The sequence below is a fragment of the Tachypleus tridentatus genome, chromosome 8 (genome assembly GCF_004210375.1).
Source record: "Tachypleus tridentatus isolate NWPU-2018 chromosome 8, ASM421037v1, whole genome shotgun sequence".
Classification (NCBI taxonomy): Eukaryota; Metazoa; Arthropoda; class Merostomata; order Xiphosura; family Limulidae; genus Tachypleus; species Tachypleus tridentatus.
The window spans coordinates 135,697,196-135,721,053 of record NC_134832.1 but is presented as its reverse complement, the minus strand read 5'-3'; the positions used below and the strand labels follow the sequence as shown (position 1 = coordinate 135,721,053).

At 35.8% G+C, this 23,858-nt stretch overlaps 1 long non-coding RNA gene across 5 annotated transcripts in view; it reads left to right on the top strand.

Annotated features, from left to right (window-relative positions):
* LOC143223578 (uncharacterized) overlaps window positions 1–23,858 on the top strand; it is a 187,403-nt gene that overhangs the window by 61,452 nt on the left and 102,093 nt on the right. For 3 of the 5 annotated variants that reach the window (XR_013012969.1, XR_013012966.1, XR_013012968.1), the window contains exon 2: window positions 4,619–6,022. The exons of 1 other annotated variant lie outside the window; for it this stretch is intronic. This is a non-coding gene — a long non-coding RNA (uncharacterized LOC143223578). Of the gene's footprint in view, window positions 1–4,618; window positions 6,023–23,858 lie in introns of those variants that run through there. One more of the 5 variants, XR_013012965.1, reaches the window with a different exon arrangement.

Sequence of the window (23,858 nt, the reverse complement as noted above, 5' to 3'; positions counted from 1 at the left end):
ATTTTGCAGTTTTTTTTTTGTAATTTATCGGTGAGAAGTGACATTCTTTGAAATGATTCCAAACAGAGAATATATTAAATCTTTAAAGATATTTCTGTTGACCAAAATGAGACAAATGACCCATTTTGTTCTAACTATAATGTTCCTTTTTAAAAAGTGTCATGCTACTTTGTTGACCGAAGTGTAAGAAACGTGAAAGTGCCAAGGATATTCCTAATAGCGAACGTTTTGATTTTTCGACCCTGGAAAGTTTCGTATCACAATAAGTAACGTTCTGACAATATTTTCTGGCTGAAAACGAACCTTTTTCTGTCGGACTCAAAGATTAAAACTTTACTAGATTTACGTTAAACTCATTGGGATCAATTTCTACTGAGGTGTATATCGCACGTGCATCTTAGTTTTTCTATATTACTTTGTTATTTTTGCAGAAATTTCGAGCAAAGCCACCCAAAGAGTAGTTTGCACACAGCTGTCTCTACAGTTCAAGTGAGAGTCTGGTGGGAAAGCAATTAGCTAATTAATAGAACACAACGCCAACTCGTCGGCTGCTCTTATTCAATCGCATAGTGGGATTTGACCATCACTATAACGCGTCCATGGCCCAAAATGTAGAGCTAATTTTTGTAACATTGAAACCAGAACCACGAAACCTCGAATTTTGTAATTGGAGCAAGTTAAGTCACGCCCATTCCGCAACTTATGATTGACGTTGCGTGAATCATGTTTTCCTGTGACATATCTCCACACACTGCTATCGTGACTTCGTTTAAACCCTCGATAAAATTGAAATTAAATGTAATACGTCATAATATTACAAACTGGCAACAGAACTTTCATTGCTATTAGTTTAAAAATGCTTCGTATAACATCGCTAGGTAATCAATTTTAAGATTTTTGTTTGTTTTTGTTAAGCAAATGGCTACACGATGAACTATTTATTCTGTGCGCATCATGGGATTCGAAACACGATTTTCATCGTTATACGTGTAGATATTTACTGCTCAGCCGCTAAGGGGCATTTTTTTGATTACAAACAAATTATGTTTAGACTAATGAAAATATAAAAATAAATTCATATGAGAATGGTACAAAATGTGTAAATCAAGCTGAACGGTGGAAGTAAGAAGAGTAAAAAAAATAGTTAATAAAAATACAACTATATAAATTACAACAACTTTTAATGAAAATATAATAGGAAGTTGTTATAAGTAAAACAGAGAAATAGGAGGAAAAGTCATCAACAAAATTATTAATAAACAAGGATGAGAATTTAAATTAGAAACAAAAACGTAAAGTATCACATGAATAAAATGAACATCCAGTCTGAGAGTCAGAGGCCCCGGCATGGCCAGGTGGGTTAAGGTGTTCGACTCGTCATCTGAGAGTCGCGAGTTCGAATCCCAGTCGCACCAAACATGCTCGCCCTTTCAGCCGTGGGGATGTTATAATGTGACGGTCAATCCCACTAGTCGTTGGTAAAAGAGTAGCCCAAGAGTTGGCGGTGGGTGATGATGACTAGCTGCCTACCCTCTAGTCCTACACTGCTAAATTAGGGACGGCTAGCGCAGATAGACCTCGTGTAGCTTTGCGCGAAATTCAAAGAACAGAACAGAACTGAGAGCCAGTGAGCAACGAAAACAAGAAAAATGGGACAGACAACTTCAGCTCTCAACTAAACGAACAAACCGACCCTAGTAAGTTCTGGCTACACTTGAAAAGATTTACAAATTCACCCAACACTGGAATATAACAACACCGTAGCACAAATCAACAAAGAAAAAGCAGAAGCCTTCAAACATCAATTACGAAGCACATTTAAAACGCACAATGACACGGACATGAACAACCATTACTGCAATAAAATAAACAGCCACGTAACAAATAACATAGAATTATATAAACCACACTTTCCAATTAACATTAAAAACAGCAACACTAACAATACATATGACTACAATACCCAACTATTCACCAAAAATATCAAACTAAATGAACTTGAACAAGCAATCAAAAATACAAAAAACGAAGCACTGGGAAATGATGGAATACAAAAAATACTTCTCAAAAAAGGCACTCCAAAATTATTTGATCATCTATTAGCCATATTTAACTTATCTCTATACTCAATACATCCCAGTTTCTTGGAAGCAAGCTAACATTTTAATGTTCCACAAAGACGGAAAACCAGCCAATAAACCAAATATACTTCTCCAAAAAGGCACTCCAAAATTATTTGATCATCTATTAGCCATATTTAACTTATCTCTATACTCTGGATACATCCCAGTTTCTTGGAAGCAAGCTAACATTTTAATGTTCCACAAAGACGGAAAACCAGCCAATAAACCAAACAGTAACCGACCGATCAGCCTGACCAGCTGTGTAGGTAAAATTCTTGAAGGAATAATAAATAAGCAACGGACTCTCCACATTTTTGGAGATCAATTCAAAATTACCAGAAGAGCAAAACGGATTTAGAAAATATAGACAAACAACAGATCACTTAACTAGATTAACTGAAACAATAATAAACAGCTTTAATAAAAAAGAATGCACTGTCGCCTGCTTCCTGGATATCGAGAAAGCATTCAACACTGTATGGCACGATGGTCTAAGGTTCCGAATGAATGAAATGGGTCTACCGCGTGGAATTATTCGCTGGTTATCAAACTTTTTTGAAAATAGAAAATATAGAGTAAACGCAGAGGGAACTTTCTCGGAGTTCTTCACTTCAGAAGCTGGCGTCCCTCAAGGAGGGGTGGTTAGCCCTATTCTCTTCATCATGTATGTAAATAATATGCCACTTAAAGACCCAAACCATGGATACGCGTCTCTGTTCGCTGGTGATGTAGCAATTTGGAAAAGTGCCCCTACACCAGAAATAGCAGCCACTAACTTACAACCACAACTAAACAGATTACGTGCATATTGCGAAAAATATAGAATTAAAATAAATACAGCGAAGACGCAATTAGTAATATTTTAAAAATCTACGAAATATCAAAAAGTTCAACCCCAAATCTACATGAATGGGGAACGCCTCCAGACTGCTACATCTGTAAAATTTTTAAGATTAACATATGATTCGAAACTTACGTGGATAAAACATGTAAATAACATAAAAACTCAAATTTGGCGAAGAATAAACTATACTAGGAGTCTAACTAGTAAAAACTACGGAACAACACCAGAAAACATCATTAAAATATACAACATACATTAGACCAGTAATAGACAATGCAGCTCATGCATGGATCAATGTAAGTGTGAAACAAATACAAACCAAACTCCAAACATTACACTAATTACATCAGCATACAGAGTACCTAAAACCACTTCATCAAAGTTCATGCACAATTACTCTAATACTCAAACAATACCAGATAGACTTCTACATAGTACAATAAAATATTTTGATAAAAATTGGTGAAAAAATGAGTTGTTATGTGAACTAGACAGATATTGCATATATGATGAAGAGAGACCTAAACACCTCTCCCCGTTAAACTTATTCATCAGATCATTAAGATAAAATTATTTAAAATAATAATAATAATAGTAATAATCAAATAGAGCTAAAATAAAACAGGCCATCTACGTTCTAGAGTTAATAAAAAAATAAGAATAATAAAAAATCAAAGAACAATATAAATGGACATTGTCCTGAAAAGGACCAGACTAAACTTATGATATCACTCCAGCCATTCAGTTTTTAATACAAATATATTAATCAGGCCAGCTCAACAAAGTCATGGAAGGAGGAAGAGGTCTGGTGTACCTGACCCTCCTGGGTATACAAATAAATATACCCAAATACCAGAGAGAGAGAGAGAGAGAGCCAGTGAGACAAGTTTAGTTGTATAATTCCCAAATTTTTCCGGTACTGTCGTTTTTTTTATTTCAAATAAATACTTGAACTCCTTGCGTGATTTAGATACTCAACTGAACAAATTCGCACAAGTATTCTAGTAAGTAAACCCCATACCTACAAAATTCTACGCAACACATGATAATGGCCATATATATATGTATTACGCAATACAATATTTGGTTTCTCAGTTCTATAAAGCTGTTTTCTACACGGTTTTCGCGAGTTCTGATAATACAAAAAATCGAAAAAGACTTAATGAAGCTGACGTGCCACCCTTGAGGTGGCTAAATGCGATAACTTAAAAAGTATTTCAAAGCGGGTGTTAAAAATATATAAAGTTAATTAATAACTAATAGAGAAATTTGCATTTATGCTATACCAGAGGAACGTTAACGTAGTTGCTAATAGAATGAGAAAGAAAACTAAAAAGTTTTTCAATCAGTGTTAATCTGAAACTGACACGGAAAATAATGGGAACGGATTTTTTTTTTTAGATAATAACTTGGCGACATACACACGTCAAAGCGATTTTTCAAATACGTGTTAATTCATTGTCACTGAATTAATATCAAAACAGCGTTCTCCCCCTTAAAAAGTGGTTTTTAAAATAGGTTAGACGCGTGTCTGTACTTCTGTAAGCACACGCACTCATTTTTTGTGTGGATTTTTTGTTTAGCTTTAGATGAAAGAAGTTTTAAAATCGTCTGTGTACTTGGACCTTAACTAACTTATCTATCTCAATAGGTACAGCTTTTCGGAGGACAAGCTTTCCTCTTTCTAGTCTGTCGAAGCGGAATCTCCATCGTGCTCAGCACGACTGCCACTAATACAAACTTCCCTGTTTTGTCGGTGTCATCTTTCGCAGAACCGAACTGTCGTTTTGGAAGAACTGGCGAATAGTGCAAACTCTGGCCACTGGGGACGTTTAGGCCAGTTCGGTCATCTGCCGACGGTCGCGCTTTAATGACCACGATGTGTGAAACTTTGTCATTTGTGTGTGGAACTAGTGAAAGGAATGAGGTAATGAAGACAAATCCCTAGCCGCCGCATTTATCTCTGGCAGCGGCTGTTTTCAACTTGTATCACCGTTGATAGGATCGACGCGTCTTCGTCCTTAATGTAGTTACTTTGATTTCTGCTTTCTTTAGCACATCGAACTGACAACCATGAATTTAAAATGAAAGAGCCACACGAATGACTACATAGATGACGCGAAAATCAAAGTAGCTACAGGTGATATTTCTGAACTATTGCTCTATCGGCTGAGTTTCATTTTAGATATATAAATGCTCAACAGTAATTCCCAACTCAATACGATCAGTCTACAGATAACAGACACTCCACAAAAACTGTCCTATTGTTAAGCCTAAAGATCATAAAATAATTTAATAATAAACGAATTTCTGATCTTAAAATTTACTATAGATACTCCATCTAAACGATCCAATGGCATTGTTAAGCCTACATATTACAAAATAATCCAATAATGAACAAACTTCTGATCTTAAAATAGTCCGGAGTTGTTCCCCACTTCTGATCACTGAGAAAATACACAGTTTTTTTTTTTTTATTTTGCTCCAGAAAATCGCAACATAATGCTGAACCTTGGATAATTACATCATTAAACCAACAACATGACTAAAATGTAATCTTTATACAGTTACTTGCTAACATTCTCACATGGAACAATGTGCTTTAAAGTGAATAATTTCTCGCTCACCATACTCTGGTAACAGAATTAATAGATCAAAAACGCAAATGAAAATTTTGTTAGAATGACTGAAAGTTTACTGATGCAATAGCACTGTTATAAAAAGCCATAGTTGATATCTCAGTACATTGGGAGATATCCGTTTTTTTATATCATAGAACAGTAATAGAAACTCTACATATATCACAGTACAGTTGTAGAAACACTTAGCTATATCACAGTACAGTACCAAAGTTCATTAATTATATTATGGTGCAATTTTAGAAACTTTTAATTACAACATTGCGTAAAATTCCTTACCTTTAACAGGTAAAACATACTTTGTTTGTTTGTTTGTTTGTTTTTGAATTTCGCACAAAGCTACTCGAGGGCTATCTGTGCTAGCCGTCCCTAATTTAGCAGTGTAATACTAGAGGGAAGGCAGCTAGTCATCATCACCCACCACCAACTCTTGGGCTACTCTTTTACCAACGAATGGTGGGATTGATCGTAACTTTACAACGCTCCCACGGCTAAAAGGGGAGGAGCATGTTTGGTGCGACGGGGATTCGAACCCGCGATCCTCAGATTACGAGTCGAACGCCTTAACACACTTGGCCATGCCGGGCCTGGTGAAACATATAACAGATGTAGATAGTTCTGATCTATAACATAGAACAGCACTGATTACTTCTACTCAGACATTGCATTGTCTATTTAACCCAAACTTTAGTGTCAGTGAAATATTCAAGTATTAAGACATTGATCAGGGATGGACAACATTTATGTAGTGGTGGGCCACAAGAGTACAAACTATTATTTCACTAATACTGTGCACTGTTGGTTATACTCGACTACCTATCTTAAAATTCACATTTGAGGCGTCTGAAAGTTCCACGGGTCAAGATTGGCTGTTAATAGTTTGTTTGTCTTTAAATTTCGCGCAAAGCTACACGAAGGCTATCTGCGCTAGCCGTCCCTAATTTAGCAGCGCAAGACCATAGGGAAGGCAGATCGTCATCACCACCCACCGTCAACTCTTGGGCTATTCTTTTACCAACCAATAGTGGGGTTGACTATCACATTATAACGCCCCCACGGCTGAAAGGGCGAACATGTTTGGTGCGAAGAAGATTCGAACCCGCGACCTTCAGATTACGAGTCGAACGCCTTAACCCACCTGGCCATGGGGACCGTCAAGTGTTCACCTGCCGTGTAAGTGTTCGTAAATCTACAGCCCGTGGGGTCCAGGTACACTGTATTATATACATTTCTATCATTTAAAATTAAGTACATGAAAATATAAAAGTGAGTTTTGTATGTAATGTTGTAACAGTGGTTTTAGTTTACGATACAGACGACCTTAAGTTAACCTTAGGAAATAATTAAATTGAAGTAAATGAACTCCTTGCAGTGAAAATCTTCATTAACTAAAGTCATTGTCTGTTTGAAGGAGCGACATAAGGAGGGTCCTACTTCCTCCACTATATGCAGGTCTAGCTTTCATTTCCACCTGAAAATTTGTATAAAACGTTTACGCACTGATTCTAAGGTTATTTAACTAAAACGGGCAAAAACATCTACACCTGAAAACTCCTATACTGATCAACTTACATACAAAGTACAGAAGTATTTCCACACGTTAACTTAGTTTTCACATCATTCGTTTACCAAGTTTATTTATATTTCACAGAAGACAGTGTTTCAGTACATGTAACTAGCTATATCTCATAATCGTATTTAACTAAAACACTACCGATATTTCAACACAATTCGATTTATCTGTTTTATTGACTAAGTACAATCAGCTGTAATAATGTTATGTATTCAACTACTTGTTACTAGCTTTTTTTCATTATTTTTGTCACCACGGTCACCTCTAACAACACAGAACACCCAAACACTTATAACTAGTTATGGTGTGACCGCCTTTTTCAAACTGACAACTCATGGTTATAATTAATTTAGTCCTCATTAAACTTTAGTATTAGGCTTGCTATGTTTTTTAACACTGCATTCTATATCTAATCCCTTAAAATTTCTAATAATTATAAGAATGTACAATGGAAGTACTTTAAACACACAAAGATCGCCATATCTCTTGTCGACGGCTCGTTTCATTCAATCCATAGCTCATCAGGTCTGCTGGGAGACAACGAACACAGTAGGGGTTGGAACACTAATCATATGAACCTTTTGTTAATAAAATAATTGCTGTGTTGTGAACGGCTATTATAAGCTGGCGAGTAACACATTGCAATGTGTGGTTAATATATTCAAACAGAACATTTCCAAGTCTTAATAGAGCTGTCAATGAACAACATGTGGAAGAAACTGTACCATCGTGGAACGTAAACCAGAACTGAATTCTAAGGAATTTGTGGAACTTCTCTGCCTGTATGTATAAAAACCGTAGTTGATTTTTTTTACCAATTAAAGCAACGACAACAACAAAAGGACATCGAGAAAAGCAAAAAGTGTGAGAATTTTTCACATGCGTAAATCAACCTGAATGAACTTCAACCGACGAACTTAAAGATATAAACAGACAATAAAATTATAAACAAAAGTAAATAAAACACATAACAATTTGACATAGTGTACACTGTACCTCTAATGTATTTATTTAAAGAATCTGACATTACAAGGAATTATCAATTATAGCGTCCAATAAACATGTTAGAAATCCAGATATCAGGTGGAAACATATCATAGAGATCCGGATAACACGGAAGCATATACTGTAGATCTGTATACCGCATTAGAACCAAAACGTTTGAGGAATAAGCATATTTTTTCAAACTGGCGAAGCATGATTATATTAATTTACTTTGCAATAGATATGAGATTTCTGCCTTTTATGTTTCCTACTACTACATTCCATATGTAGAACCTTATGGATTTCAAAGAATAGAAGATTCTTAAAATATTTATTAGGCTTAATATTAATGGCAAGTAATTCACTTATAACACTATGGAACAAAATTTAAAATATTTATTAGGCTTTGTTTGTTTTGAATTTCGCACAAAGCTACTCGAGGGCTATCTGTGCTAGCCGTCCCTAATTTAGCAGGGTAAGACTAGAGGGAAGGCAGCTAGTCATCACCACCCACCGCCAACTCTTGGACTACTCTTTTACCAACGAATAGTGGGATTGACCGTCACTTACAACACCCCCACGACTGAAAGGGCGAGCATGTTTGGTGCGACTGGGATTCGAACCCGCGGCCCTCGGATCACGAGTCGCACGCCTAAACACGCTTGGCCATGCCGGACCTATTTATTAGGCCTTATATTAATGGCAAGTAATTCACTTATAACACTATGGAACAAAATTTAAAATATTTATTAGGCCTGATATTAATGGTAAGTAATTCACTTGTAACACTATAGAACAAAATCGTTATTTTTTCTTGTTCCTGGGCAGAAAGTGTTATTTCACAATTGCTTATGCCTAAAGTAAATGGAAAAGACCTATTTTTCTCTTCAAACCGTATAACGAAACATAATAGGAGACTATATTTGGGGACAGACACGTGAAAGTGATTTACATTACAGTCGCAAATCTCGACAAATTACTCACTTCTGAACATTTTTGTATAACGTTAGTTTCAATACATGTAAATCTTGATTCATTTGTTAATTCAGACCTTATTTAAACGAAAATGTGTACATTTGCCCGTTTTTACATAGAAAATAGGTTAATTTCTAAGTTTCATTATCCTGGTCACAAAAGCAAGGCTTGAAGGGAATAATGGCTATTTTCTGTACTTTTACAACATAAGCAGTTAAGAAATAACACATACTATCCAGGAACAAAATTTGTGTTACATTGTGTTATTAGTTTTTCACATCATTCTTGTAACCATAGCCACATCTAATGATACATAACATTCAAACGTTTTGCATAACTAATCTTTAAATGATATTCAACTATTACAATACCTATGACTAATATTGTCTCACTGATTTTGCATTATTGTTTAGAAACAACGACGACAAAACAGAACATTTCAACAATTATAAGTAGTTTTATATAACTAATCTTATTACCAAGTATTATTCGAGTACAAACAATGCGGAACATCGAAATATTGAATTATAGCAATAAAGAATACATCACTCAGAACTCGTTTTATTCTACTCTTCTAGTAACCTTATTTAACTAAACCTACAGAATTTTGGACAAGTAAAGCTAGCTAATTACATCTATGTTAATAATATCTTTATTCAAATAATAGTAGTATGGTGTATTTTCAGATGCAAAGCTATCTCGTTATTCTTAAGGTTTAGTGGCTTTACTCAACTAACAATTCAGCGTATTTCCAAGCGTAAATCTAGCTACGTAATCTTCAAGTTTCAGTAACTTTATTCAACTAATATTACACTGTATTTCCTCATGCTAAGCTAGCTAGTTATACTTCCAGTTTCAGTAACTTTATTCAACTAATATTACACTGTATTTCCTCATGCTAAGCTAGCTAGTTATACTTCCAGTTTTAGTAACTTTATTCAACTAATATTACACTGTATTTCCTCATGCTAAGCTAGCTAGTTATACTTCAAGTTTCAGTAACTTTATTCAACTAATATTACACTGTATTTCCTCATGCTAAGCTAGCTAGTTATACTTCCAGTTTTAGTAACTTTATTCAACTAATATTACACTGTATTTCCTCATGCTAAGCTAGCTAGTTATACTTCCAGTTTTCAGTAACTTTATTCAACTAATATTACACTGTATTTCCTCATGCTAAGCTAGCTAGTTATACTTCCAGTTTTAGTAACTTCATTCAACTGACATATTTCCATATATAAAACCAGGCACCAACTTCCCATGAAATATCAATTCGTTTTAATTGATAAATTATCCCTAATTGTTTTTATCATGTCAATTTACAAAACGTGATGATATATGCTATATATGTTGAGTCTGTATATGTATCAATTATATTGGCGGAGGTAGGACTGTGACCTAATTTCTTAAAGTATTTTCAATTTAATTATAGAAGAGGATCGCCCGTCACTATATCCAGTAATTTAATTTATACATCCATGTTAACAGCGTCTTTAGCCCACATCTATCATAGAAATCTATTGTGTTACTGACGTTGATCATAGACATCACAAGGCTTCTCATAACGTCGTATTGGAACTGTTAGTGTACGCTTAAGATAACAAATCTAGAATTCAAGGATAGGCTGGAGATAAAATTGGAGTCTACCAATGATAACCATGTGCTGGTGATAAAATCTGAGTCTATCAAGGATAAGCATATGTTGGAAATAAAACCTGAATATACTCCTTAGCTTTGTTTCTTAAAATGGGCGATTAGAAACATTGAATTTAGTTAAAATAATAAAATAAAAGATAACCATTCTTTTGTTGTGTGTTTATTGTAACCTTCGGTTTACTTAATCATCCACTTGTGTTTTCTGTTTGGCCTTCAACAATTCGTTTTGAAGTTCCATTGCAATAGAGTGTGTGTGTGTGTGTGTGTGTGCTTTTCGTATAGCAAAGCTACAAAGGGCTATCTGCTCAGCCCACCTAGGGGAATCGAACCCCTGATTTTAGCGTTGTAAATCCGGAGACCATTACAATAGAAGTAACCGACTTGAGGTTTTCTGACACTGGAAACTACAACCTCTGATACATAATTTCGACTATTTTTTTTACAGTCTATTGAATACTGTAGTTTTGCTAAACGTCAACTAGCGGTCATCTTCTTGGTCAGTTTCATAAGGCACACTTTTTAAAACTTTTTTTTTTTCTGCGAAGCTCTTGTAATATTACAGATGGTTCGAGTTCCATTCAAACCTTCAGTAAAGTATTGTAAGTTAAACCACTACTAATTTCAGTGCCTTTGTCTTCCACTTACTTGGTGTTTTAGTGCCTGTGTATTCCCTTTATTGAGTTGTAGTATGTTAAACTAGTCTTAGTTGCAGTGCCTATGTTTCCTTTCACTTGGTTTATTATTTGAAATCCGTCCTAGTTTCAGTGTGCGTTTTCCTTGAGATGGTATATTAAACTAGAAACAGTTATCTTTTGTTTTAAAGTGATATATCTGATGTAATTCAGTAGTCCATGAGATGTTTGAAAGATTGTAACCGCAAACCATCATATGAACTCAACTTTTGTGACTAAAACTATACTCGTCACCACACATTAGTATGCTGTCCTAGCCTGCTGAAGTTGCGTCACTTAGGCTTATCTTGCTATCTATCTCGGATCATCTGCTCCAAAGGCCGAAACAGCGATGTGGTCTGACAGCTGTCGCAAGGCTAGGTACCTTAGTCTAACCGGTAGATCCTAGCTTATCGTGCTGTCGAGGTTGTCGGAGAACATGGGACGACTCTTTACAGACATGGAATGAATAAGTTTTGATTTTTAGGAGAGGACTGCAACCCAAGATTCTTAGTATACTTAATAAGGAAATACATGTGTATTTATATATTTTCTTATAGCAAAGCCACATCGAGCTGAGCACACAAGGATAATCGAACCCCTGATTTTAGCGTTATAAATGCGGAGACATACAGCTGTACTAGCGAGGGGCAAGCAAATACATAAAACATAACTGTGTAGATACATACCTTGCTATTGTGAGGTTATAAAGCAAATATGCTTGTTTATATCGGTTTATTTTGCTTTTGTAATAAACAACACCTTATCTATAATTTAATTCGATATCATAGTTGTCGTGAAATTATTCGGTTCAAGCGTGAGACTCATTTACTGCTCTGTATAGGTATATTAAACAGGTCGAAATTGTAATAATAAAAAAAGAGTTTTTCACGTCGTAAAAGAAAGTTCTAATTTTACTCTATAATTCATATAAGGTTTTAAAGAATTGTTTTATATTCCATAATTTTGTTGTATGTATTTATGTAGTATTATTAACCTCTTTTCGCATTTTCACACGTTTTTTAACATTCTTTGAGGATCATTAGCCCTATTGGCCATCATCTCATTTACTGTCCTCCTCAGGATGGTCTGTGGCATTTTTACAAGCTTATAACGCTAAAATTCAGGTTTCTATACCTGATGTGTGCAGAGCATAGATAACCCTTTATGTAACTTCGTGGATAAAAGCTCAAAATTAAATAAATGTCCTCTACTTGTACTAAATTAATGAATTTAATCTAAATGTTTTTATTCTGCAGGCGGATAATATTCTCAATCTTAAAAAACGTGGTTTATTAACTACAGTCTATAGTAATCAAAGCAGTATTTTACGGATTTGGGAATTCAGCAGATTGTAAAAAGCTCTGCGCCGATTAAGGCCTATTATAAATTAGCTGAATGGGTTTATAGGCTTAGTTAAAACTGGGAACAGGTGTCCCTTCAAAATTATACCTGAAAAATTCAGAGAAAGAGGGTGTGTCATGTGTCACTTCGACACTTTGAAGCAGCACTATGAAATGAGTCACTGATTTCTCCTTGGCTGATAATAAGTTTCTTTGTTTCTTGTCGAGTTCAAATCTGCACAATATTCTGCCCACTGCAGGTATCGAAACTCATTTTCATTAGCCACCAGACTTACCACTGATCCACCAGAGGTCTGGTAACGCTTGTTTGTTTGTTTTGAATTTCGCGCAAAGCTACTCGAGGGCTATCTGTGCTAGTCGTCCCTGATTTAGCAGTGTAAGACTAGAGGGAAGGCAGCTAGTCATCACAACCTACCGCCAACTCTTGGGCTACTTTTTTTACCAACGAATAGTGGGATTGACCGCATGTTATAACGCCCCCACGGCTGAAAGGGCGAGCATGTTTGGTGCGACTGGGATTCGAACCCGCGACCCTCAGATTTCGAGTCTGGTATCGATGGTATTTCACTTGAATGCTTCTGAGCATGATTCAAGAAAACATTTTAATTTATTTTCAAGCAAACAAATGCAAATGTTAGTATCTGTTAGATCGCAAATATTGATAAAAAGACCACTTATAGTATCTCTATTTACAATCTAGATTGACTAGTGCATAGAAAAGGCGACGTAAATATAGTGCCGAGGATCGCCAGTTCGAATCCCCGTTACACCAAACGTGCTCGCTCCTTCAGCCGTGTGGATGTTATAATGTTACGGTCAATCCCACGAGTCGTTGGTAAAAGAGTAGCCCAATAGTTGGCTGTGGGTGATGATGACTAGCTGCCTTCCCTCTAGTCCTGCACTGCTAAATTAGGGACGGCTAGCGCAAATAGCCTTCGTGTAGCTTTGCGCGAAATTCCAAACAAACTAAAGCAAAAATATGATACGTGATCTCAAAGGATGCACAGATCGAGGAGTTGTTATTGTTTGTTATTAACACAAAACTACAAAATGGGTTAACTGTGCTCTGCCAAATACGGGTATCAAAACCCGGTTTCTAGGGGTGTGAGTCCGCAAACATACCGCTGTTCCATTGGTGGACAAGAGTAGTTTTTGTGGACACTGTTTCATGTTACAGAGTCTGTAACTGAACTTTGTTACAGTTCATATTACAAAATATAGAAGAACAGGTGTCAATAAGGCGCCTTATTTTCACCTTTCAAACCTGACAATGTTATTATGATAATGCTGCTTTTGGATCCTTAAGCAGGAAGACCCCACACCTTTTTTCTGCTGTCCCCAACGCCCTTCTGTTTATAATAAATTACCAACGTCTTTAAGTTAAGACTTATTAATTACAATTACTCTGAGTTTATATCAGTTGTTAAACTATTTTTTATCAGAGTAAATTGCATATTAGAAACATTTTACAACTAGAGAGATATTCTTTAACCCAATGTATGTTTAACAAAAGGTCTTTCATCCCCTTATCATATACGAATTAATCATTCCTCTAAGGACAGCTTTCTTTGGTTTTGGAAGAACGGGCTGGTACTTACAAACAAAATATCCTTCACAAACTCGCTCGAAGAGAAAGGCATGCAATAATTTCTAGTTATCATTAACGCTACTCTTAACTCCAACCATTATATATTAACACTTTTAGACAATCGACTATAACTGCGGCGTTTTCCGTCTGTGTAAACTCGTATAAACGGATTACTTTCTACACAGATATGATGATATGTGATCCTTATTCTTTTATCCATTTTGTTAACGTTTTCTTTTCAACGCAGAATCCAAAATGTCATTGACACCTCCATCTGAAGCAGACCCAGATTACAAAACTCTCAAATGAAATTTATATACCACTTGCCATTTGTTTCTTTAAAAGTGTTTTTTTCTTTCTTCGTGGTTTGCAATAGAAAGATTTAACATCAAAGCATATCTATCGTCAGATAACTTTCTGGAAGTGACATCGCTGCCTCTGCAGGGTTTGGTAGGTAATAATCAATCAATTTTATCAAAGGTTAATATCAGGTCAACCCCACCTACTGAGATTCCTCCCCACTGGCGCCTACTTCTTAACTTAGAATGTCCTTTTTTATCATCACGTGACTTCTGCACATGACAGGTAAAGGCCGTTCAACTTTTTCCTTGTCGTCTGTTTCAAAGTCCCTTTTTCTTGTCGTCACATAGTACTCAAATTATAAGAAAAGGAATTGAATTTATCTTGCTATTGTAAGAATGATTATATATGAATATATATTTTGTACTTCTATTATTAAACAAAAGCCTGAAACTTAAAAAAAAAACAGAGAGAAAATATGTAACAAAGCTTGTAATTAACAACAAATAAGCGCTGTGTGTTATTCACGTTTAATACGAATCACTTCTGTCAACTAAAACACTTGATACTTTCTTACATTAGTGTAAAATCCGCTAGGGGTCTCTGGGAGCACCTAATTATCGTTGTTTTTTGACGTAGCTGTAAAGCTCTATATCAGGAAATTCTACTTTTTAATTTAATTTTTCAATCACAGCACTAAATTATTTTAAGAAATATTTGTGATTTGAAGTAATATTTTAGATATAGAAATGTGCTTAGTGCATCAAGATTTGGTTCGTTGGATTATATCACAGTCTGATATAGGGACTTCTGTTGACACAGAACTAAGTTTATGATTAATCATTTTAGTTTCAACGATAGAATTGTAGTTTTAATTATGAATGCGATTTTATTATTTCCTTCCTTTTGGGTTTTCGCCTAATATTTTTAAGCATTCTGAAAAAAGTCAAGCTAAAACAAAAACATCAAATCAGTGAAGATTTCGGTCTGTTTAACGTGACTAAATCATCAAGTCTAATCGAAACCATTAGAACGTTGAATGTGACATATTATCATTAGATCTAACTGAAACATCAAAACAGTGAAGATTTCGGTCTGTTTAACTTAAGCAAATCATCAAATCTAATCGAAACCATTAGAACATTGAATGTGTCACATTATCATTAGATATAACTGAAACATTAAATCAGTGAAGATTTCGGTCCACTTAACTTTATAAACACGATATACTAAATTTTTAAAAAAATATACCACGCATATAATATAGATCATTAACTTAGTTTATTAGACGCGTTTATTACGTCATTGTTGTCATTTCAAAGTTTGGTAATCGAACCACTAAGACTGTTTATCTGAAGAGCTGCTGGGTTGGACGGAGTATCTATCTGATCCACAGTAACGTACACATATGGATGATTTATAATGAATTCTTCGGGAAAGTCTGTTCAGTTCTTTACATAGATAATTCGACACGTGGCCTGTTCCTTACAACACGTCAATTTCATTCCATTACCTGATTAAACTTGTATAAACTATTCATAAAATTTGCCTAATAGTGAACATTGCTCAAACATCACAACAGTCTTGTTCGGTGTGCTAGTTATGATACTTGGTCATTGTTTACAGATGTACCTCTAGACGACATCGTTGACCCCAGCTTTAACCTCTACTGAGATTCAAATCTTACAGGGTATAACTAAAGTTGCTGTCGCACAATTTTACGTTTTACGACAAAACTTTTTATATGTAAATTAAATACTTATGAGGAGATGGATGAAGTGGCCATGAGTTCAAGTGTTCCTTTTGACCTTCCTAACCTTCTCTTTTGCTTTCATGAAAATATTTGTTTATAGTCCTGTCCTGAACATTTAAATCTGTCCATTACAGAAGATATATTGATCTGAAGAAAGTTGAATTGATTATCAAATATTTCCAGTTTGTTAAAAGGTTAACGTTCGAATGTGAATGTCACTGTTCAAAATCAACAGAATGACAAAATCTCTTTCTTAGATATTCATGTCTTATATAACCAGGTATACTTACTACTGAAGCGAATCGTGACCTCATTTGTACTGTTCTTTAATGACGCTATGAACGTTTCGCACTTTATTTGTTTGAAGAAAATCTGATTACAACACTTCTACACACAACGTTTAAAACCTCAAGAACGTAAACCTTTTCAAAGAGAAGTTGAGAATTTGAATCGAATGTATCTTTTACTTTGTGGGTCTTACATGCGATACTCCAAAGAAAAACTGAAAAAGAAACTTTTATTATGTTACATGTTCTAATTAAAACTGATGCTTTAGTCATATTCTACTTAGACACTGTTTCGTACATGATTAAAACAGAGTCTAAGTTAAAAAGAAACTAAATTTGTATACCTCGCTAGTGGTGGATGAATCCACATAACATAGGTGAATCCAGGAATTCATGGATCAGCTACTAGAAGGCTCTACAGTCGAATAAAGGAAGAGTACAGTGCTAAAATCAACAACACTACTTGTATTATCAACCCTTCTCTGAAGTTTAAATAAATGTGTATTTGCTTCAACTTTCTGTTTTTTTCCACGTAATCTTCCACTCTCAGAAATAATTCCATCTTAGAATCTCTTAGCATTAAGCCAAGTAAGTCAAGCCTTAACAAGAACATGAATGCATTACGTCTTCAATTGTGAAAACGTAAAGAATTATGAGGTTTCCCTGTCATAGAAATTATAAATCCCAAAAATGAACACATCTTTATGGTTTGAATGTATGAATATTTTGCATCGAAAAACAGTTATTTTTACTAGTTCAAAAAATGATCAGTTTTCGGGAGTGTATGAATATCTACAAAATAAAAAAAAAGCCAAAATGTAGTTCCGATACCTTCCGTTACATCATTGTTTTATATTGGCTGAAATAGACTCCTGATTTGCAGGTTTTCAAAATAATCTTAATACAACTTGCTCAACCATGTGTACACAGATTGAATAAGAACAACTTTTATAATTTGAATATTTGAATGAACCTAAATTTTATACTAGAATCGTAGAATAGTTATATTTAAATGTTATACTGGTACAGTATGAAATATAGAGGTAGGGTGAAACAGTACGCCTAAATTCTATATTGGTATGGTAGAATGGTATGTGTCATATAGCATTATAATGACGTACATGTTTACTAAGATTAGATCTCCGCATATTATCTTACAGTGCAACTACACACAAGAACAATTATTGTATTATATTAAAAAGTGTGGCCTACAGTTCGAATTTTTCAATGAATCCTAAGAAGCATTCTAGCTTTAAGAAAGAAAAGAAAAAAAAATCGACTTTTCCAACCCATAAACATCAAAACTGATACGTAAGTTCTTCCCTACCCTTTTGCAAATGAATTTATTATTACATGTTGTTGAACACGTGAAATACTAAATGTCTAATACATGTAAACAGTTCTATTCATTCTCTTAGTATTTCTCAAGAACAGTTGTTTCTAGGGGCACTGTTTCATCTCGAAAACGTTTACGTAAAACCTGTTGATCCTCTGATTGTTCAGGCAGTACTGATTATACTTTGAATGATCAGGTTATATTGACATCCCTATGCTCGTTCAGGCAGCGTTAACTATCTTGTAATCAATCAGGTAACATTGAATACCACGTGATCAGTCAGATTATACTGACTATCCCGTGATCGTTCAGGCAGCGTTAGCTATCTTGTGATTGTTTAGACAACTCTAAATACCGAGTGATCAATCAAGTTAAACAGACTCATCCTGTGATCGTTTAGTATAACAGACTCATTCTGTGATCGTTTAGTATAACAGACTCATCTTGTGATCGTTTAGTATAACAGACACATCCTGTGACCTATTAGTATAACAGACTCATCTTGTGATCGTTTAGTATAACAGACTCATTCTGTGATCGTTTAGTATAACAGACTCATCCTGTGATCGTTTAGTATAACAGACACATCCTGTGATCGTTTAGTATAACAGACTCATCCTGTGACCTATTAGTATAACCGATTGATCCTGTGACCTATTAGTATAACCGATTGATCCTGTGACCTATTAGTATAACAGAATAACAGATTCGTCCAGTGATTTCTCCTAATACTGATTTATCTCGACATCATTTTAATGATGAAATCTTTATTTGATGACCTAGTTGAAAGCGACTCAGATTTAGTACCATAACTATTTCACATGGATTGAGGTTTCATAAAGCTGAAGTGGTTTATCAGATAACTTCCACCCTGAAAACATTAATAGGATTTAAAGTTATGAAGAACATTCTGAAAATACTTAAAAAACTGTTTTTAATGCTAGTACAATAGGACAATAAGTAAGCTTCATCGTCCTATCATAATGGCTTATATTTTTTGTTCAGCTACAGCTCCACGTGAGTTACGTATATATATATTAGGGCAGAAATGCTTTGAATGTTGCTTTGTTGCCCATTTGAAATTCCTTTAATAATCAGTATTTTGTTTCTGTGTGTGTGCACTGTTTAGTTGTTATTGTTTTAACCTGGACTAAGTAAGATGCGTGCTGCAGAAAGCTTTTGTGTATAATTCCCTCTTGTTAGAAATAGAAATCCCAATAAATTCTGAGGCTAAAGAGGTAGTTTTGGCTTCCACAAAGTAAACGTTTCGTGATCGATGTCCCCAATTTGCCAGATTTTCTTAAAGATATTTTCAATCTTGTCTACTGTTAATTCCAAAGGCTATTCAGTATTGTGGGCCAAAAATCTACGTTTTTTTGTTGCATTGATTTATGTTGCTTAACAACATGAGACCGAGAGTGTAGAACAGAGTTTAGAAACAGGCGTCATTACAAAGGACGCACTCTGGTAGCATTTTGAAGCGCGAAGTTTCGATAACGAAGTGTTATCCTCCAAGTCTGAAAGTGTTTGTCTACAGAGACTGTTTGCTTTATTGGGAACAACGATAGAACGTCTTATGGTCCCAACTAGAAGCTTCGTTCGTCTATTCGAAACACTCTGATGTCCATTTCTCTGCTCTTTAGTTTTGCACATAAGCACGTGGTGAGATTCGGTTTAACGTCTTCTTCCTTTATTTTTTAAGCACAGCTCCAGGGAAAAGGGATGTGGTTTTAAAGAGGCCGAGATGGCCACATCTGTGAGTTGAAAAGCGAACCAAATTGGATTATTTCTTACCACAAACCCAATTTACATACAGAACTGAAGGAATCCATACCCTATGTCATCGGAGAGCGTGATTCTACCTTAGCCCTTAGGTCATTTGTAGGCAAGCAAGGTCCCTGGTTCGCAAGGCTACATGCCAGGCATACTTACGTATCATCGATATGTTATATACAGCCCAAGTGAGCCAAGTGAGACGGCAAATAAGTCAGGTTTCAAATCAAATAGATACATCATTTAAAATTATAGCCAGATCTTGTATTTTGTATATTAGATGCATCATCAAAGTGAAGTCTTGGTCTTGTGATAATGTGAAATGTAGTTCTTGCAATGGAGGTAATATTTAAATAATTTCAGATCGCTCCATAAAAAGAGGTGTCAATACAACATAAGTCCATTAGGGATTCTTATAATGATAGAAATGTAGATAGAATATTTATTCGTTGTAGTTCCAAGTAATGCTCGTTCGTTTAAACTGATCATTCCTTACCATTATACTACAAATTAGAGATAACAAGCAACTTAGAAGAATTGTTTGGGCTAAGCTACTCGAGGGCTATCTACGCTAGCCGTCCCTAATATAGCAGTGTAAGAGTAGAGGGAAGGCAGCTAGTCATCATCACCCACCACCAACTCTTGGGCTACTCTTTTACCAACGAATGGTGGGATTGATGGTAACTTTACAACGCTCCCACGGCTAAAAGGGGGGGAGCATGTTTGGTGCGACTCGTGCGCGAACCCGCGATCCTCGGATTACGAGTCGAACGCCTTAACCCACCTGGCCATGCCGAGCCTATATTCTTACTATCAGGTGTGTCTTTTTTTATGCCGCAAAGATCACATCTTGCCATAACTTCGTTGTAGTTCGTATGTTCTGGAAGTTCATTTTGTCCTCTAGTACTTTCCAGCTTCGACCTAAGTGGCGCTATAGTCGCTGACTGAAACTTCCCCAGTTATCGGCTGTAATCTTCAGGCCTATTAATTTGTCTATCATTGTTAGGTTTCTATTCATTTCTTTTTTCTAATTATACCGTATTTAGTACCTCTTTGTAAGTCTCCTGCCCTGCATATCTCCCTCTCTACTTTCCATTTTGTTTAAGCTCTTTTTTGTACGCGTGTGTGTATGTGTGTAAGTTCGTTTTTGTGTTAGAGACAGAAGTGCTGAGGTAGCGCGTTACGAATAGAGAGATAGCCGCACCTCGGCAATCCCGAACTTTGCTGACGTCAGACTCAATCAATATGAAACTTTATTAGTTCTCATCCTACCGGCATACAAAGTTGCTGAGTAAATTTTGTTAACGCGAGGTCCCTCAAGAGCTGAGCTTTTCCAAAGTGTTCAGTTGCATCTTTCTTTTTTTCTTTTCGTCATTTTGCCGGTTTTTCTGAATATAAAAAGAGAATAAAGAACTGCATAGCTAAAGAACAACTAGCGAAAGGAAACTGCGAAAAAACCAAGTAAAGTACTCTTATGATTTATGACTTTTGTTTCTCTGTCTCTGACTTTCAATGAAACGAGTGTCTTCATTCTTAGGCTTAACACACACAAACATAAGGTCACCGTCAAATTATTTTGGTTTGTTTTAAATTTCGCGCAAAGCTACACGAGAGCTGTCTGAGCTAGCCGTCCCTAATTTAGCAGTAACAGACTAGAGTGAAGAGAGCTAATCATCACCATCCATCGCCCTATCTTGGGCTACTCTTTTACCAACGAATAGTGGGATTCACCGTCATATAATAACGCCCCCACAGCTCAGAAAGCGAGCATGTTTGGTGTGACGGAGATTCGAACCCGCGATCCTCAGATTACGAGTCCAGCCCCCTAACCACCGGGACTAGAGAGAAGGCATCTAGTTAGCATCACACACCACAAAGCCTTGGACTTCTCTTTTACCAACAAATAGTGGGATTGGTCGTTACATAATAACGTTTCCTTCTAACTTATAAACTTTCGTTCTCACAGAGTTTTTTTTTCACTTCTCTCTCGTGTTTTTTTTTTCGGTCATCGATTTTGCTTCCTGTATATTTCAACGGTGTAATTAATGGTATAAGTTAATCTCTATGTAGAAGAAATGGATATTTTATTCTAAATATGAACGGATACGTTGGGCATAACAACTGAAAACTGAATTATGATGTTTAAATCAACAAATAAGCTTTATAATTTCTATCTTTTATAAGAAGTTAAACTTGACCCCCGCTAGTACAGCGGTATGTCTCCGGATTTATAACACTAAAATCAGGAGTTCGATTCCCCTCGGTGGGCTGAGCATCTAACCTGATGTGGCTTTGCTATAAGAAAAAAAACACACACAAAGTTAAACTTTTTTTACAGCAAGGAAGATTAATTTGAAGACAGGTACGACGCATCGATCATTCTCAAGTTGTAACGGTAAAAAAGTTCCAGTATTTAAACAGATATTCAATAATTGTTGAGAATGATAGAAACTTAAAAATAATCTTACTTACTGTAAAAATTTAACTTGTAGTAAAATAATACTTAATCGGTAATCAAAGTCGGAACGATTGTTTTGTTTGTTTGTTTTGAATTTCGCGCAAAGCTACTCGAGGGCTATCTGCGCTAGCCGTCCCTAATTTAGCAGTGTGAGACTAGAGGGAAGGCAGCTAGTCATCACCACCCACCGCCACTTCTTGGGCTACTCTTTTACCAAGGAATAGTGAGGTTGGCCGTCACATGATAACACACCCACGGCTGAAAGGGCGAACATGTTTGGTGCGACCCTCAGATTACGAGTCGAACGCCTTAACCCACCTGGCCATGCCGGGCCAACTCGGAACGAAGCTAATGGTTGTAAACATTTATCTCTAAAACCTCTAGATTAATACCTTCCCCAGAAGATTCATAGCTACACATTTCTCTGACAAATTAAGTGGTCCAGAATAATAGCTTCTAAAAATTCACCCCCTCCAGTGGCACAGCGATATGTCTGCGGACTTACAACAATAAAAACTAGGTTTCGATACCCATGGTAACCAGAGGACAGATATCCCCTTGTGTAGTTGTGTGTTATAGAAAGCTTTCCGGAATATTCAGTTGTAATTACTCACCCCCAACAAATTAAGAACTCAGGAATAATGAATATTTCCAGACGTTTCTAGAACAAACATTAATCACTAATGTATTAAAAAGTTCATGGATTGTATGGTTTACTTACGGCGAATGTCATTAGAGGATTGTATGGTTTACTTACGGCGAATGTCATTAGAGGATTGTATGGTTTTACTTACGGCGAATGTCATTAGAACTTAGGAGAAAATATTACTCGACTGCTCGAATCTCATGATCTACGTTTGTTTATTAAAGCAGCTTCCTGTAAGAAAGATCAATTATGCTAAAGTGGAAGACATTATATTTTTCTGTGTGGAGATGTGTTTTTTTTTTTTCACAGATGTTTTTACAAAATACGCCATTCTTTTCGAGAGGTCGTTCCATGCAGAATGCTTGCATGTCTTCCGAAAAAAAAAAATCGCTTCGAAATAGTTCTACGTATCATAAAAACCATACGCACGAGGAAGGGGTGGAAGGATATTTTGAATTTAATTCAGACTGTTAACTTTGATCTGAGACACACGTGTGACAATTTGATATGGCTGGTTTGTGGTGGTGTTACAGAATGGCTCGTTGGCATTAGACTGGTCATAAATTGTTTTCGAAACTCCGTCTACTTGGACGTTGCCTCACTGCGGACAATCAAGGTTAGACAAAATGATTCCACCACGAATGAAACCACCACGTCCCTATGTTAGTGGGAATTTTGGGATGATATGTACTCGATCAATCATATTGATAAGATGGAAGACACATCCCACCATGGCAGCTAGTTGATACCAAACCTCTAGGATGTCTTTGTTTTATTTTTGACCGTTTTTCTGATTAACCACTCGAATTATTCGCTACACCCGAAATATTCTTCGTTCATGCTTCCATACCCCTCCCCCTCTCGATATTTAAGAAACATTTTAAA